This window comes from Oryzias latipes, chromosome 24 (genome assembly GCF_053564925.1).
Source record: "Oryzias latipes strain Hd-rR chromosome 24, Olatipes_Hd-rR_3.1".
NCBI classification, from domain to species: Eukaryota; Metazoa; Chordata; class Actinopteri; order Beloniformes; family Adrianichthyidae; genus Oryzias; species Oryzias latipes.
Genome location: NC_136260.1, coordinates 17,734,401 through 17,747,660, shown reverse-complemented (window position 1 = coordinate 17,747,660; position 13,260 = coordinate 17,734,401). Strand labels below are relative to the sequence as shown.

At 37.5% G+C, this 13,260-nt stretch overlaps 2 long non-coding RNA genes across 2 annotated transcripts; one reads left to right on the top strand and one right to left on the bottom strand.

The window, feature by feature from the left end:
• The first annotated feature begins 5,580 nt into the window (after window positions 1-5,580).
• LOC105357148 (uncharacterized) lies at window positions 5,581-8,979 on the top strand. The gene is made up of 4 exons (XR_013653954.1): window positions 5,581-7,978; window positions 8,142-8,247; window positions 8,435-8,492; window positions 8,654-8,979. It is a non-coding gene; the product is annotated as an uncharacterized LOC105357148 (long non-coding RNA).
• Window positions 8,980-9,384: 405 nt separating this feature from the next.
• On the bottom strand, window positions 9,385-12,419 carry LOC144990026 (uncharacterized). The gene is made up of 3 exons (XR_013653955.1): window positions 10,484-12,419; window positions 10,291-10,407; window positions 9,385-10,200 (listed from the first exon to the last, which is right to left on the bottom strand). It is a non-coding gene; the product is annotated as an uncharacterized LOC144990026 (long non-coding RNA).
• Between the last annotated feature and the right edge of the window lie 841 nt (window positions 12,420-13,260).

Genomic DNA, 13,260 nt, shown 5'->3' with positions numbered 1-13,260 from the left:
TCTGTTTCTTTTGTTTTCATGGCTCTCGACTTAATAAAATACAATAAAAAAGATTTTTGGCCAAGAACAATTCTGTTAAATCATCAACTCAAACAAGAATCACATAGAAAAAATTATACATTTAAAGAATTTAAAGAATTAACAGTAAATTAAAAACATGGAAAAACTTTTGTAACAGGTACCAAAAAATTTGTGTTTTCAGAGTCATTTGAAACAGTACTGCACCATTGCAAAGATATTCCTTTATGTCAGACATGTGTCACATACATAGAAATCTACAGATTATTTTTACTCTTTTTGTACTATCAATAACTAATCTAATTTTCATGTTTTAACATTTTTTAAATATACTTCAGGATTAAAGACACTAACTTGATCCAATTCCTCTGACCCAGATTGCTTTTTGTGAGCCTTTTCTTAGTTATAGATTATTATTTACTTATATAATTTGAGTTTCTGTCATGCTTTTCTTAATAAACAAAGATGCTTAATTTTGTGGTAAACATGCAACTTTCTGTGCATGATGCAAATACAGAACAATAAAAAAGTGTCTAAGTGTATAATTACAACTTTTTTTGGAGGAAAAAAAGTATATATACACTGTATATTTTTAAGACTTCTTGCATTTTATCACCTCATTTGCACCCCCCCCCCCCCCCCCCCCCACAGTTTTCCCACTGCATCAACTTCCACAGTGTTTGTGCCAAATGGGCAGTGATCGGAGATGGCATTACACACCCTCTTTGGTATTTCCTCTGCATTTCCTGCTTCCTTCATGACTTCTTGTGCTAATGTTCACTAATCCTGGCAGACTCTGCAGCTTTTGCTGTCTCTAATATCACTAAAGCGTTCTCTTTGTCCTACAGTCATCACTCTGGACCCAAAGCAGCTGAAGGGGGCTTCCAGTATTTCCCAGGCGATGGGGAAGATAAGCTTTCTCCTGGGTTTGTAGGTGCAGCCATGTCGTGTGTGAGCAAAGAAAACATTTAGCACAAATTGCCAGTGGGGACAGACTGTCTGTGAGTCATCCTAATGGCTGTCCCAGAGTGATGGACGCAACATTTTCAAACAGCTCCTTATAATAAACGACAAGTTATTGCATATCTGGATGAGGTTAAGCATTCCCCTCATGGTACAAATGAGACAAATAAACCATAACCCATAATGGGGCTTTGTTTTGGCTGCATTCATGTTCTTCTCAACCTTTTGTCTGTGGGAGAGGAAAACGACTGAACCTATTTTTGGCTTCTCATTTGTCAAACCGCCCTTTGACACTACAAACACCAGACGTCATTTTTCTTCGAGGGCCCGACTCAGAGCGACAGAAGTCTCCTCTGAGAACCACACATCAACCACTACATTGAGAATTACACTTTTTGCCTGACTCCTGCACCAGTCCGAGTGTGGGCCAGAAGAAACACAGAAAAGAAGACCAACTTATTAGGAAGAATAATTGGGGCACTTTAGCCTAAATCTGCGTTTGTTAGTGTTTTTTTTTTTTTTTTCCTTTTTAAATGAGTTTCTTCCTCTGATTATTGTGTGGCCAATGATGTACAAAACTGTTCTAGGTGCTATAAAGTTCACATGCACACTTGCCCTTATTTGATAACCTTTGACCTAAACATATCTTTATGCTCTGCTGGATTTGAACAAACTGAAGGAACAAGAAAGAGCAATGAAGGGAAAACTCAAGGGTTGGTTCTGTTTCTTAGTTTTTTAAGCCATTTATTGTTCAAATGTATTTATTCCATTGATTATTTTCTTTTTAATGCATATTTTTATGTTATATTTAGTCATAAATGGAAGTATGAAAGAGATGAATTGCTCTTATTCTGTTTTTTGTCCCACTGTAAGTCATGGTTTATTGCTGTTTTGTCAATAAAATTGGTAAGTGCTTATGATCAGAAAATAACTTTTGCTCCACCTTTTTAAAGTCCTACAAATTGAATTCAGATTCTTACATATGTATTCTGTCGTTCTTACTTTTTTTAACATGTTTTTTTTAATTAGTTTAATATTTGGTACTTCCAGCAGAATGTGCAAATTTCTCCAAGGATGTAAATACTGTGAAAGCAGAGCTCCCATGTTTACATGCAATCAGACAAAGTTAAATGCAGGAAATCTTTATCTGAATGGCAGGAAGTTATTTTGTGTCCGAGAGCCGTTTAAGATGAAAGCTTGTTAAGAATAGCACACACTTCCTTTTGTAGTAATGTCACATACTGTGCATCTTGAGTTTCCAAAAATTGGATTTTCTTCTTCTATCTTTTTCAAAGATATAAGTTAAAGTCATCCAGGCGAAGAGCCCAACAACATCCCCGCTCTGAAGCCAGATTTTCAAGACTTACATATGGTAGTAGTACATAGGCAATAGTGAAAACTGGCTCAAAGACGGGACTTCCACTAACTTAACAACAATATTAAACCTGTGTAAATAAAGTAAAAAAACAGCTATTAACAAGCTATCATGTCTTTAATTTAAAACTAGACAATAAAAAAACAGAAATGAGAAAGTTGATGATTACAGAAGCTACTTGAAAGAAAAATTCTGCTCCAAATGACATCATGTCGGCTGAGGGAACCATGAAAATCATGGTTGTGATTATATGAAGAGTATGGGCTCTGGGTGAGGCTTTTCCTCTGTGGTACATGAACACAGGTATGAACTTATTGTTTTAAAATGACATTATCTCTCCGGAAGAATTATTTGGTTACCAGAAAAATCCAAAACTCAAATTGTGATTTTATTAGTAGTAATTTTTAATTTGCTTTTAGAAAGTGAATCGATGTTGCTCCATAACACAATCTTTAGGATACATTTATTTTGATTTGATTTGATTTTCCCGATTCTTGACAAATTTATTCACTTAAGTTTGATAACAGGAAACACGTCAAATATAACATATTTTCTTTTAATGTATATTTTAAAAAACTTAAATCACTAACAACAAGATCTATCAAAGAGAAACTGAACTGTTGAGCAGCAATGCTCAAACAGAAAATAAAAAATAAAAAAATCTTTTAGAGAAATCAAAAACAAAAGACCATCACTAGCCTTGCTTCCATTGACTACGAAACTGCGCAGATCAATAATACATTTTCCTATAATGGAAACAGGACAATTAAAAAAACTTGGATTTATAGAAGAAAGGCTTTTGCGCTTGGAGGAGGTGGTTTTTGAAATTGACATATTTCGCAAAACTGCAATGGAAAAATGTGAATCACAGGAACAACACCTCTGCACAGGTAGCCAGTTTGTAGATATCTGCTGAAAATAATAAATAATAATAATTAAATAATACTTTATTTATCCCACAATGGGGAAAGTCTACTCCGCATTTGACCCGTCCCCTAGGGGAGTGAGGCAGTAGCGTTGCAGGTCTTGCCCAAGGACCCCCACTGGGTGATGTTGAGTGCTCACCATTGATATGGTAATTGCCCCCAAGTACCATTATTTATTCCCCTCTGGGAATCAAACCCTGGATTTCTGCATGGCAGCCCTTTGCCTCACCAACCGAGCTACACAGCCTAAATCATTGTCCACATCTGTGTACATGCTTTTGATTGACCTATTTTGTGTGTTGGTTTGTGTTTTTTTTTCTTCATTATTATGATGTAATGGAAACTGTGTTCTTGCGAAATTGTGTTTTTTTAATCATTTATAGAATTTCAATACAGTTTTGTGCATATATGTAATGGAAACACAGGTACTGACAGTAAGTTGGAAGTCATTCCTGTGGTGGTTGCATAAATCATTTTACAGTAAAAATCCACACTTTTAGCCTAAACTATGTCTGGATTATATATATTTTTAATAATATTTACAAGAGAACGCCTTGTAACTCAAATCTTAAGCAACACAGTGTTGGACAATATTAAACAAAAATCAACTCAACTGTAGTGGACACTATTAGTGAAAAACTGCTGCACAACTATCTATACAACAAATTTGACCCACAAGTGAGAAATAAATGTAGAAAAAAATAGAAATATGTCTCTTTTCAAAAGTCAGTTATAAATTGAGTTCAGGTGGATTCTTTTTCACTTCAGAAAAATACAAAAACATCATCTTAGATTTGCTCTTGAAACATAAACGCAAAACAGTTACTAAGTGGAAAAAATTGGCACTAGAGATTTACATTTAGTCTTGTATTCTTTCTTTATCTTGAAGTACAAACTCAGGTCAAAGATGAGCAAAAAGTTTTAAAAGTTTAAATTCCCCTTGCGCAAAAAATCACAATACTTGGAAGAATTTCTTTTTTAAATGAATCAATATTTGTCTAAAGAGGTGATAAGACTGCAAAGAAAACTGTAATTTAAAGCACTTTAATTGCTGGTATTATCTTGATTTTCTTGGAAAATGTACTGTGAATTTGCAGGAGGTGAAGAAAGAATGAGTCTGGTGTTATCTGATCCCAGAAACAGGTGTGTAGGGCAGGTACAGCCCAGGACCACAAAGAGAAAGCTGGCAGATGAATGCCGATGCAAGATAATGAAAAGGTTGGTGCAGGGGCAGGCTGCATGATTGCTTTTAGATCTCAAACATTATTTGATAAACTGAAGTTCTACCCTTTAAGAAAAAGAAAACTTATATAACTGAGACATCATCTGACAGAAAAACTGTTCATCTCAAATTGATAGACCTGGCGGGGTGTTTGAGATTTTTCTTCCTGTCAAAGTCATACTTTAAATCTGGACTGGCTGATTATGTAACAGCAGCAGATGGATGAAGGCAGGGATACTGCACTGTTTTTTGGCACAGGCAGGTGAGTTTCACACTGAATAAATTTTGTAATTACTGTTGACAAGTACCAAACAAAATGCAAATTTGTTCCTCTGTGACTGACTAGCCGACTGCCATGCAAGTGCTGTTGAGCACCAAATCAGAGTCATGCTTGGACATTTTTTTTTTTTTTTTGGCAAGACTTTATACAGAATGCTCTAAACCTCTGTTATATAGAAAATGAAGCCAGCGTAGCACAGAAACAATAACACTTTTGGTCCAATCTTGTTAAAAAAATCATAGCTTTTTGTTTTTTTTTAGATTCAGATCAAGCAAATTTCGACTTTATAAGTTCTGAGTATTTGACAGTAACCAGCTGTTTTGTCAACTTTATCCATTCTCTTGGGAACATTCGGCTAGGTACAAAACGACTTCTGCAAGATGTTTTTTTTTAAGTCTTTGCACTCGTTTCTGGTGACAGCATAATGTGCGACATGTGAACTACCCTAACTTACATTACAATAATAACATGATGTAATTCTAACACGCAGAGACACAGAGAAAAGTGGCTTTGCACCAACATGCAACCCATTTCAAAGTGTTGCATAACAGCACAAATCAGCTTTTCTCTCATCAGAATCTGCATTGATCGTAAAGCACTTTACTATTATAAAGTTTACACTTTACTAAAGTGTTGCAAGCCTGCTTTTCTCCACTCTTCTGCTCTTGGCCTTCTGTGTAGCAATGACAAAGTGTAATTCAGTCTTTGCATCTTTTTCTTTCACATGGTCAGTTTGAAGGACAGAGGTGAACAGAAAGGCAATGTGCTCGCTAAACAGATTTGGAACATATTACAGCAAAGGAGCAGCTCTGCTCCTCAGATACCCAACTGTTAGCCTCTGAGATTTTTGAGAGGTGCTCAGGGAGACAGACAGACGCTGTGAGGAAATGTACAGTTTAAAAAGAAAACAATAGGGAGCAAGAAGGGCTGTAGGAGAGAACTGGAATGTAAGCTTCAAAAACATTCAACATGTGGTCAGGGTTTAAAAACACTCTTCTCAGTAAGTAGACAGAAAATTTGTGAGGGAATTGTTTTTTCTTTGTCTAAGGGCCTGTAACATCTCTCAATCGTTAGGCCGCATACTTCATACCCTCACATTTCACATTATAAAAGTCATGCAGTGAGTTTTACTTCAAAAAGTAAAACTTTCAGATGGCTATTATACTTCTCTTTCGACCAACCTGTCCTTGACTACTACCAACCTTTTTATTTTGCTCTACCTGTTGCTAATTAAGTGGATCAAGTTATTCCAGGTTCTGACTGAGCACACCAGATCCAGGTGATCAAACTCAAGTAGGGCAGAGATAACTGGAAGACAAATGGTAGGAAATTCCGAAAACCATATTTGGAAAACCCTACTTTATCATCTTTGGCCATCAACATCAACAACAGCGTAGGAAGCACTGCAGGAAATGCTTCTTGATTTCTTAACCATATTTAGAAAAATTCAGTTTGAACTATTTCAAGACATACTTTGATTACTTGAACAACACAAAAGTATTCTGTCAATGGCTTTGGATTAAAGTGACATGCAAGGTAATGAACACTCAGTTCATCTTGAATGTCAAGAAAAGGCAATTTTGGGTCATTATAGCCAACCTATGAATCTGCAGAAGGAAGACAGATTCCCTAGAGAAAATCCACGCATGCACGAGGAGAAAACAAAAACTCCACACAGAAAAGACCCAGCTGAGATTTAAATCTGGGCCTTCTAGCTGGGCCAGTGAGAGTATTGAGCACACCACCATGCAGCCCTCAAAATCTCTCACAATCCTTGAAACCTGTGTCATCAGTACTGTTCTATTCACAATTAAAAAAACAACAAAAATATAAATGTAAATATTTGAAAATATTATTCAAAGGAATCATTGTCTTTAAAATCCAACTCTGATCAACTTTTGATCTATTTTAATTATGATTTTGCCGTTTTTAGCCAAAATAAAAAAAAACCTGTGTCTGCAGAGTGGCAGGAGTTCATTCGAATTTTACCTCAGAGTTTTGGGACTGTTGGTGTGGAGCAAGCCCGCCCCCACTTCCTGTCTCCCATCTATACTCTCTTCTGGTAGCTTACAGCCCCTCACATCCCCTAACCTAACATTACCGCTGCAACAAAGTTGCCGAGAAATATCGGAGCTATCCGGCCGTACAGTTTTGAGCCAGATTCCAGCTCAGATGGGAAAAACAAATCGTTAATGGATCCATTTGTCTCCAGGTGGATGCATCAGAATGGAGTGGAGAAGGGAGCTTGTGGCCCACCTGTTGTAGCTTCTACGTCAGAGCTACACGCTTTTTCAAACTGCATTTTTACATCCTCTGCTGATTTACAACAATTTTAAAAAAGACATATTCAGAAATTCAATTATGAGCTTTTTTTCCCCCACCTATCATGAGACAAATGCCACAAGAACATGTTAAAAGCACCAAAAACAGTTTTCATCGGAGTGGGTCTTTAAATAATATCTTGTTGCCTTGCTAGCTGTAGTCAAAATAGGAACTTAAAGCTGAACAATTTACAACTAAACAAGTTAGCAACAAAGTCAGATATATACTGACACCCAACATTATTGAATCTTCTGTGTTGAAATGGATGACAGGTGCTATTCTAAATCTCTAAAGGATGTCATGTGAAATTTGACAACCATACCCCCTCCTCCACACCCTCATCCCCTTGGGTGTCGCCGTGTAACGTTAGACCCTGTCTCTTCTAATGTCCTGTCAGTGGTTTGGTCCTAGAGATTTACTGTCTTCCGGTACATTTCTGATGAGAAGATATGCCGCTGTGGGACTTTTTTTTTTAAGCTTGGCTCCACCAATAGAACATTGCTTATCTTAAAATACTATAACCAACTGCTGACTACATTGGACTGGATATACTCTGTAGATATGTAGGTCAGACATTGAGATGGATATATTTTGAAGCTGAAAAACGAAAGAATCCAATTTACTAGCTTTTTTTTAAATTTATAATTTATAATAAAGCTCGACTGTCAAATAATAGGAATATTCCTAAAACAAATGTCTTGATATCTATGCTAAAACAACACAGTCTTGCTTAAATTTATGATTAGCTGCACCTGTCTAGAAGCCTTCCATCTGTTTGCTGATTGATGTTTTCACGGGACAACTTTTCAGAATTCAAGGCTTCACGGGATGCATTTGCTCCAGTGCCATATCATGTTTCTCTCCCTCGAAAAGTATTTCAAAGTTGTTTCTTTTCCTGTGTTCGAGTGTAAGAGGTTTCCTTTCTGTCAGCTGACTTAAAGGAAAAACTGTTACATTTGAATCTTGCTGTGTGCTGTGATAATATAACCTGCCTTCCTGATGTCCACCAACACTTTTATCTCGTTTTGCCTGAAGGATTTCCAGATAGCACGTGGAGTTCAAACACTCTGCAGGCGGAACAGACTCTCCGCAGGAGGCCGGGCACATATGTGGAATATTATGGATAAGAAAAGCAGAGCTGGTATAAAAAGATAAAAGCATTGCAGCTTGATGATGACATTTGTTGAAAGTCTAGTATCTAAGTGCAGATATTTAGAAAAATTGTGTTGAAAGTTCAGATTGTTTGTTTCTGCTTTATGTCTCAGACGGAAGAGGGCAGGGAAATGTTTGGGAAGAGGGGTCATGAATTTTTAACCTTCTGCCTGCAGACATCCCTGCCAGGAAAACGCAAAATGAGGAGGCGTGAACTTGTCAACAGTTGATAAGGTCGGTAAACCCTGAGTTTTGGTACATTTGGTGATGCTTTTGCAAAGATTAACAAAAAAATGGTTGGGCTCTAGCAGATGTGTGACCTTTCTGTATAGTCAAACAGGAAAAAGGATGTAAGCTGTGCTAACAAGCCACTTTAAATTGTTGCTTCCTTGCAGACAGAAGCCGGGAAGACACTTCTTAACCAAATAAGCTTTTAGTTGTCGAACTTTAAAGGAAATGTGTGAAGCTTCAGCTCCACGTTGAAAAGCTGTTTTATCTTTATTTTTCCGGTGCGAGTATCTCTGCTTCACCCAGAGAATGTGATGTCTGTGATTTTGGTTAACCTGCCATGAGAAAAGATGCAAATGAGGCAGGTGGCAAGGACTGACATGCAAAGTGTGCCCTTTTATATGCAAAGTTGGATGGGAAAAGCACAAGCTGATAAGCACAAAGACAAACTCACATTTTTGTGTTTCAAGTTATCTTGCATTGAATGAATATGTTTTTTTTTATTTGTTTTAAACCTCTTGTACAGCCTTGAACATTAATATTGTTCTGCTCCACCTCCTGCAACTTCCTATTTCAATTTCCAAATTGTGTCCTTGAATGTGAACATGTGAGCCTGCAGGACTCGAAAGGCTGATGGATAAAAACATGTGCTTCCTGACAGGCACGAGCGTGCGTGCATGACTTGTCGACTTTGCACTGAACTAGAGTATTTTTGAAAAGTTCTGTTGCTGTGACACTGACTTTTGAACAAATGCTCTTATTTAAAAAATAAATAAACAAAAAGTTTTGATTTTTTTTTTGAAGAATGTCAATTCTTTAAAAACAGTTTCTGCAAATTACTTTTGACGGGTCACGCATTTTTTTTACCATAATGACCAAAATAAGTAGGATGAAATTGAATAAACACAGAAAGTTACTTAAATTATGTGGTCTTTTTCTCCTTTTTGCTATTCAATTTCCAGTTAAAAGTTTTTCAAAATGTTACAAAATTCTTTTCATTTCTAACCCGTTATTCCTGCAAGGTTTTCTTTTTTTTAATCTAACTTAAATCACATTCCTATGCATTCCTTTACACTGCATATTGTAGTGTAAAGGAATTCTGATTTTTGAGTAGCTGATGTTAGAGTAGAGGGTTCCGAAGGTTAGATGATGAAAGCTGAGAATAAAATTCTCAAATCAGAAAAGGATAAATTATATCTGATGATAGTGTGGCAACACGAGTGGTTCAGGCACACTAATCAAAGGGGATTTAACCAAGTGGAGACATGATTCCAACTTTTAAAAATTAATAGAATAAAAGACAAGATTAAAACAATAAAACATGAGGGGCCTTAAGCCCACCTGCAAGCAGAGCTGGTACACAACCAAACCAAAACAAAACACACCATTCACATGCAAGGTGTACATTGTGAAAATTAAAGCAAAGAAAAATAAACAACAAACAATTGAATTCCCACTTGTGTACCAAAGTCACTACTGCAGGTGGCCAGGGAAGGGTAGGTGGTGACGAGTCCCAACAGGCCTCCAAGTCCTAGGAGCACCTAGTGCACTCGTGGTCGGCCGCAAGAGAGGTGGGAAAGGAGACGCCGCTGTCAGCAGCTAACCCGTAGGACCAGCGGAGTGGATGAGAGGGACCCGTGAAAAACTACTGTTAAAACACTCCCAAACGAAGCCAAAAAACTGTCCCAGCAGCAGAGGGTTCCACCTAAACACCCTGCGGAGGCAAACCAGAAGACGGGCAGCAGGGAATTACCTCAGGAGCCAGAGGACATGCAGTGTGAAGAGGCACACATCACACACATACCAGTCAGTGTGGGATATCACAGGGATGGACCATGGAGCGATGCTCCCCATTCCCATTTCACCTTCACTCCAGTCACAAGCCAACCCGCTGTGTGACATGGAGTGGTGATATCATGCACTAAAAACAAAAAAGGACACCACAAATGCAGCAAAACAGAGGGAGAATGTACAGGCAGCAAGACCGGCCACCATACCTGCACTGACAGTTGCAGGAACCCAGCCAGCGAGGCAGTCTCAGGCAGGAATGAGCAAAATCCAGCTCATTCCCCTTTTACAAGTGGCCTGGTGCTCATTAGCAGCACCAGGATGGGAGTGCCTGTACCTGGGAGCCCAATTAACTCATCCTGCCACAGTAGCAGACAACAGGAATATTTTTTGATGAATATTAGTTGTGTGACCGACTGCTTTAACGTGTCACGTTTAATGGGGTAACGCAGATCTCTATCTACTTCTGATTTTTATGCCCTTTAATAGAACTGAAACAAAGCCAGAAAGCAAGCATACCTCTTTTTAAGTCAGCGTGTGCGTAAACGAGAGACTGCTCATTGCGCTTGATGTGTCAGAGCACATCAAGCTAGAACTCTTTAGATTCTGCTCAGCAGGCCAAAAACCTGTACATTCGGGTTTTATAATTGCTGTTGGCTTCAAGTCAGAAGAAATGTATTGACATTCTATTCACAGAAAATCCTAAAGTATGGACAACTGTTAACACTTACCATACTTATTTTAGAGATTAAAGTTCAACTTGATTTTTATGTAAAACTCAAAAAACCTGATGGTTTTGGATCCTTTAAAAGTTTCACAAGAACAGATGCTTCACTTTACAAATGTATGACATGTACAATAATGCATCTTGTACTTGCTGATATGTCCTACTTTTAGGTTTGTCTTCAGATACTTTCATTAGACGATTTTATGGTTGTTCAAACAGAGACGGACAAACCTGCAGCCTTCAACTTCTGTGTCTACTTGAGTCTGGACTTTAAAGATCAGCTGTGAAAACATGCTGCAACTAATTACAAGCTCCATGATGTGTAGGTCTGGCTCACAGTCAAACATCATACAAAGTTAAAACGAACTATTAGAATATCACCAAAAAGGATTACAAACGATGTAACAAAAAGACAGACTGCAAATATGCATAGTGGAAAAATGAGGAGTTATATAAATGTCTGCTCTTTGTGAAGGTCTACCCTGTGCACATCTGCTGTAAAAGAAGAATGGCCCTGCTGCCTTGTCATTTTGGCCCTTTATTGTTTCTAGATGTCACTAAATCCATTGGATGGACCATAATTATTTTAAATGTCTCTCTTGGGCTCCAAAGAATAAACCCCACACATTCTGTGTTTACCATTTCCACATCAGTGAAGAATAGAGGAATACTTTTATGGCAACTATGCTAAATTCTACTACTTTCTGATTTGATTTCTCAGGTAAAAAACTATTAAAGACATCCTATGTTGCGATTTTGTTTTTACAGGAAACAAAAGTGTTTAATGAAAGGGTGAGATGACAAGTAGAAACCAGGTCTTTTCAAATAGCAGGTATTTTTAAAAGTCTAAAAAACTTGTACTTAGTTGGGGAAAAAACGTGATTGCACTGTAAAAAAAAACAAAAAAAAAACAAAAGCCCCCTAAAAACAGGTAAAAATTCATACAATTTGGAAAAAAAGCCCAAGAACAATTCTGCCAAAGGGATAAAAAAAGGTGCCTCATGAAGAATTCTTATTTTAAAAATAATAATAAAAATTTAGCGTTACGTGTTCTATTAAACTACGATTATTTTTCTATTGAAAAAACGTTTCTTGCAAGACAGAAAATTAAGATAATTTTTTACTTCCTAAAATACAATATTTGCGATGTAGAATTGGAAATAATGCAATTTTTGCATGATAAATTAGCTGTACTTTGCAGGACAAGTTTCTACAGAATTTGGGAAATAAAGTAAGAATAACTTTAAGTGTTGTCTAGCTCAAAAATAAACCAGAAACTGGGCTTTACCAGATTACAAATGCATGCCAGTGTTGGTCTCAGGGCTTCCCCAAGGACCCTTCAGTGCGGCTGGCTGTTTTTCTGTCTGTCGTTGTTATGTCTGCAGTTTCTTCAAATACCCTGCTCTATTTCAGGCATCCATTTATTTTAATGCACATGTGAAAAGTGGTGCCCACTGGAAGACAGAGGTTAGCCAAAGAATTGACTTCAGAAGTGAAAAGCTTGCTTAGCTCTTCCAGCATGAGTGGTTTTTCCAATTTTCCAACAATCAAATTTATCTACTTTATTATTGTTGATCAGATTTTGTTTTAAAAATGTTGCTCTTAGTGTCAATCTTCTTTTATTTCTTCCTTTCTCTTAGTCTGATTTAGCATCTTTATTTTGAGATTTCATGAGTTTTCAGCCAATACAATCATCCTGTTGCCTGAAGCTTCTGCACTCAAATTCGGTTTGTTTGTTGGAAACAGTTAGGTAACTAAAGCAGACAGTCAGCAGAATTTGGAAATGAATTATGGCTGTGAAATGATGTTCCCTGCTTCTGTCTGCAAAAATCCAAAGTGGTAAAAGGATAATAATAAGGCTGTTAGATTTATGAGGTTAACTTCCTCATGTAAAATTGCCCTCAACCATGACTAGACATGTTGTTTGACATGATGTTACTTTTAAAGTGTACAAAAAAGACTTTCTTTACTGTGACTCTGGTTCAACTTCATTTATAAATAGGCGAATTTAAAAAAAGACACAAAGTGAGAGCTATATTTCCGCAGTCACTCCTGCACAAAGGCCTTTCTCCACTTCACCCGGCACACTCACCCGCCTCCCCTTGCAGGTCCAGCATGGACCTTTGTTATATTGTGGAGCAGCGGTTGGCCAGGCAGCCCCTGTCTGAAGAGGGGCAGGGGTTCGGCTCGCTCTGAATGCTGCGGTTTAGCAAAGAAGGTGACCAGATAATCAGAGGATTAGTGGACGCCGCTGGACGT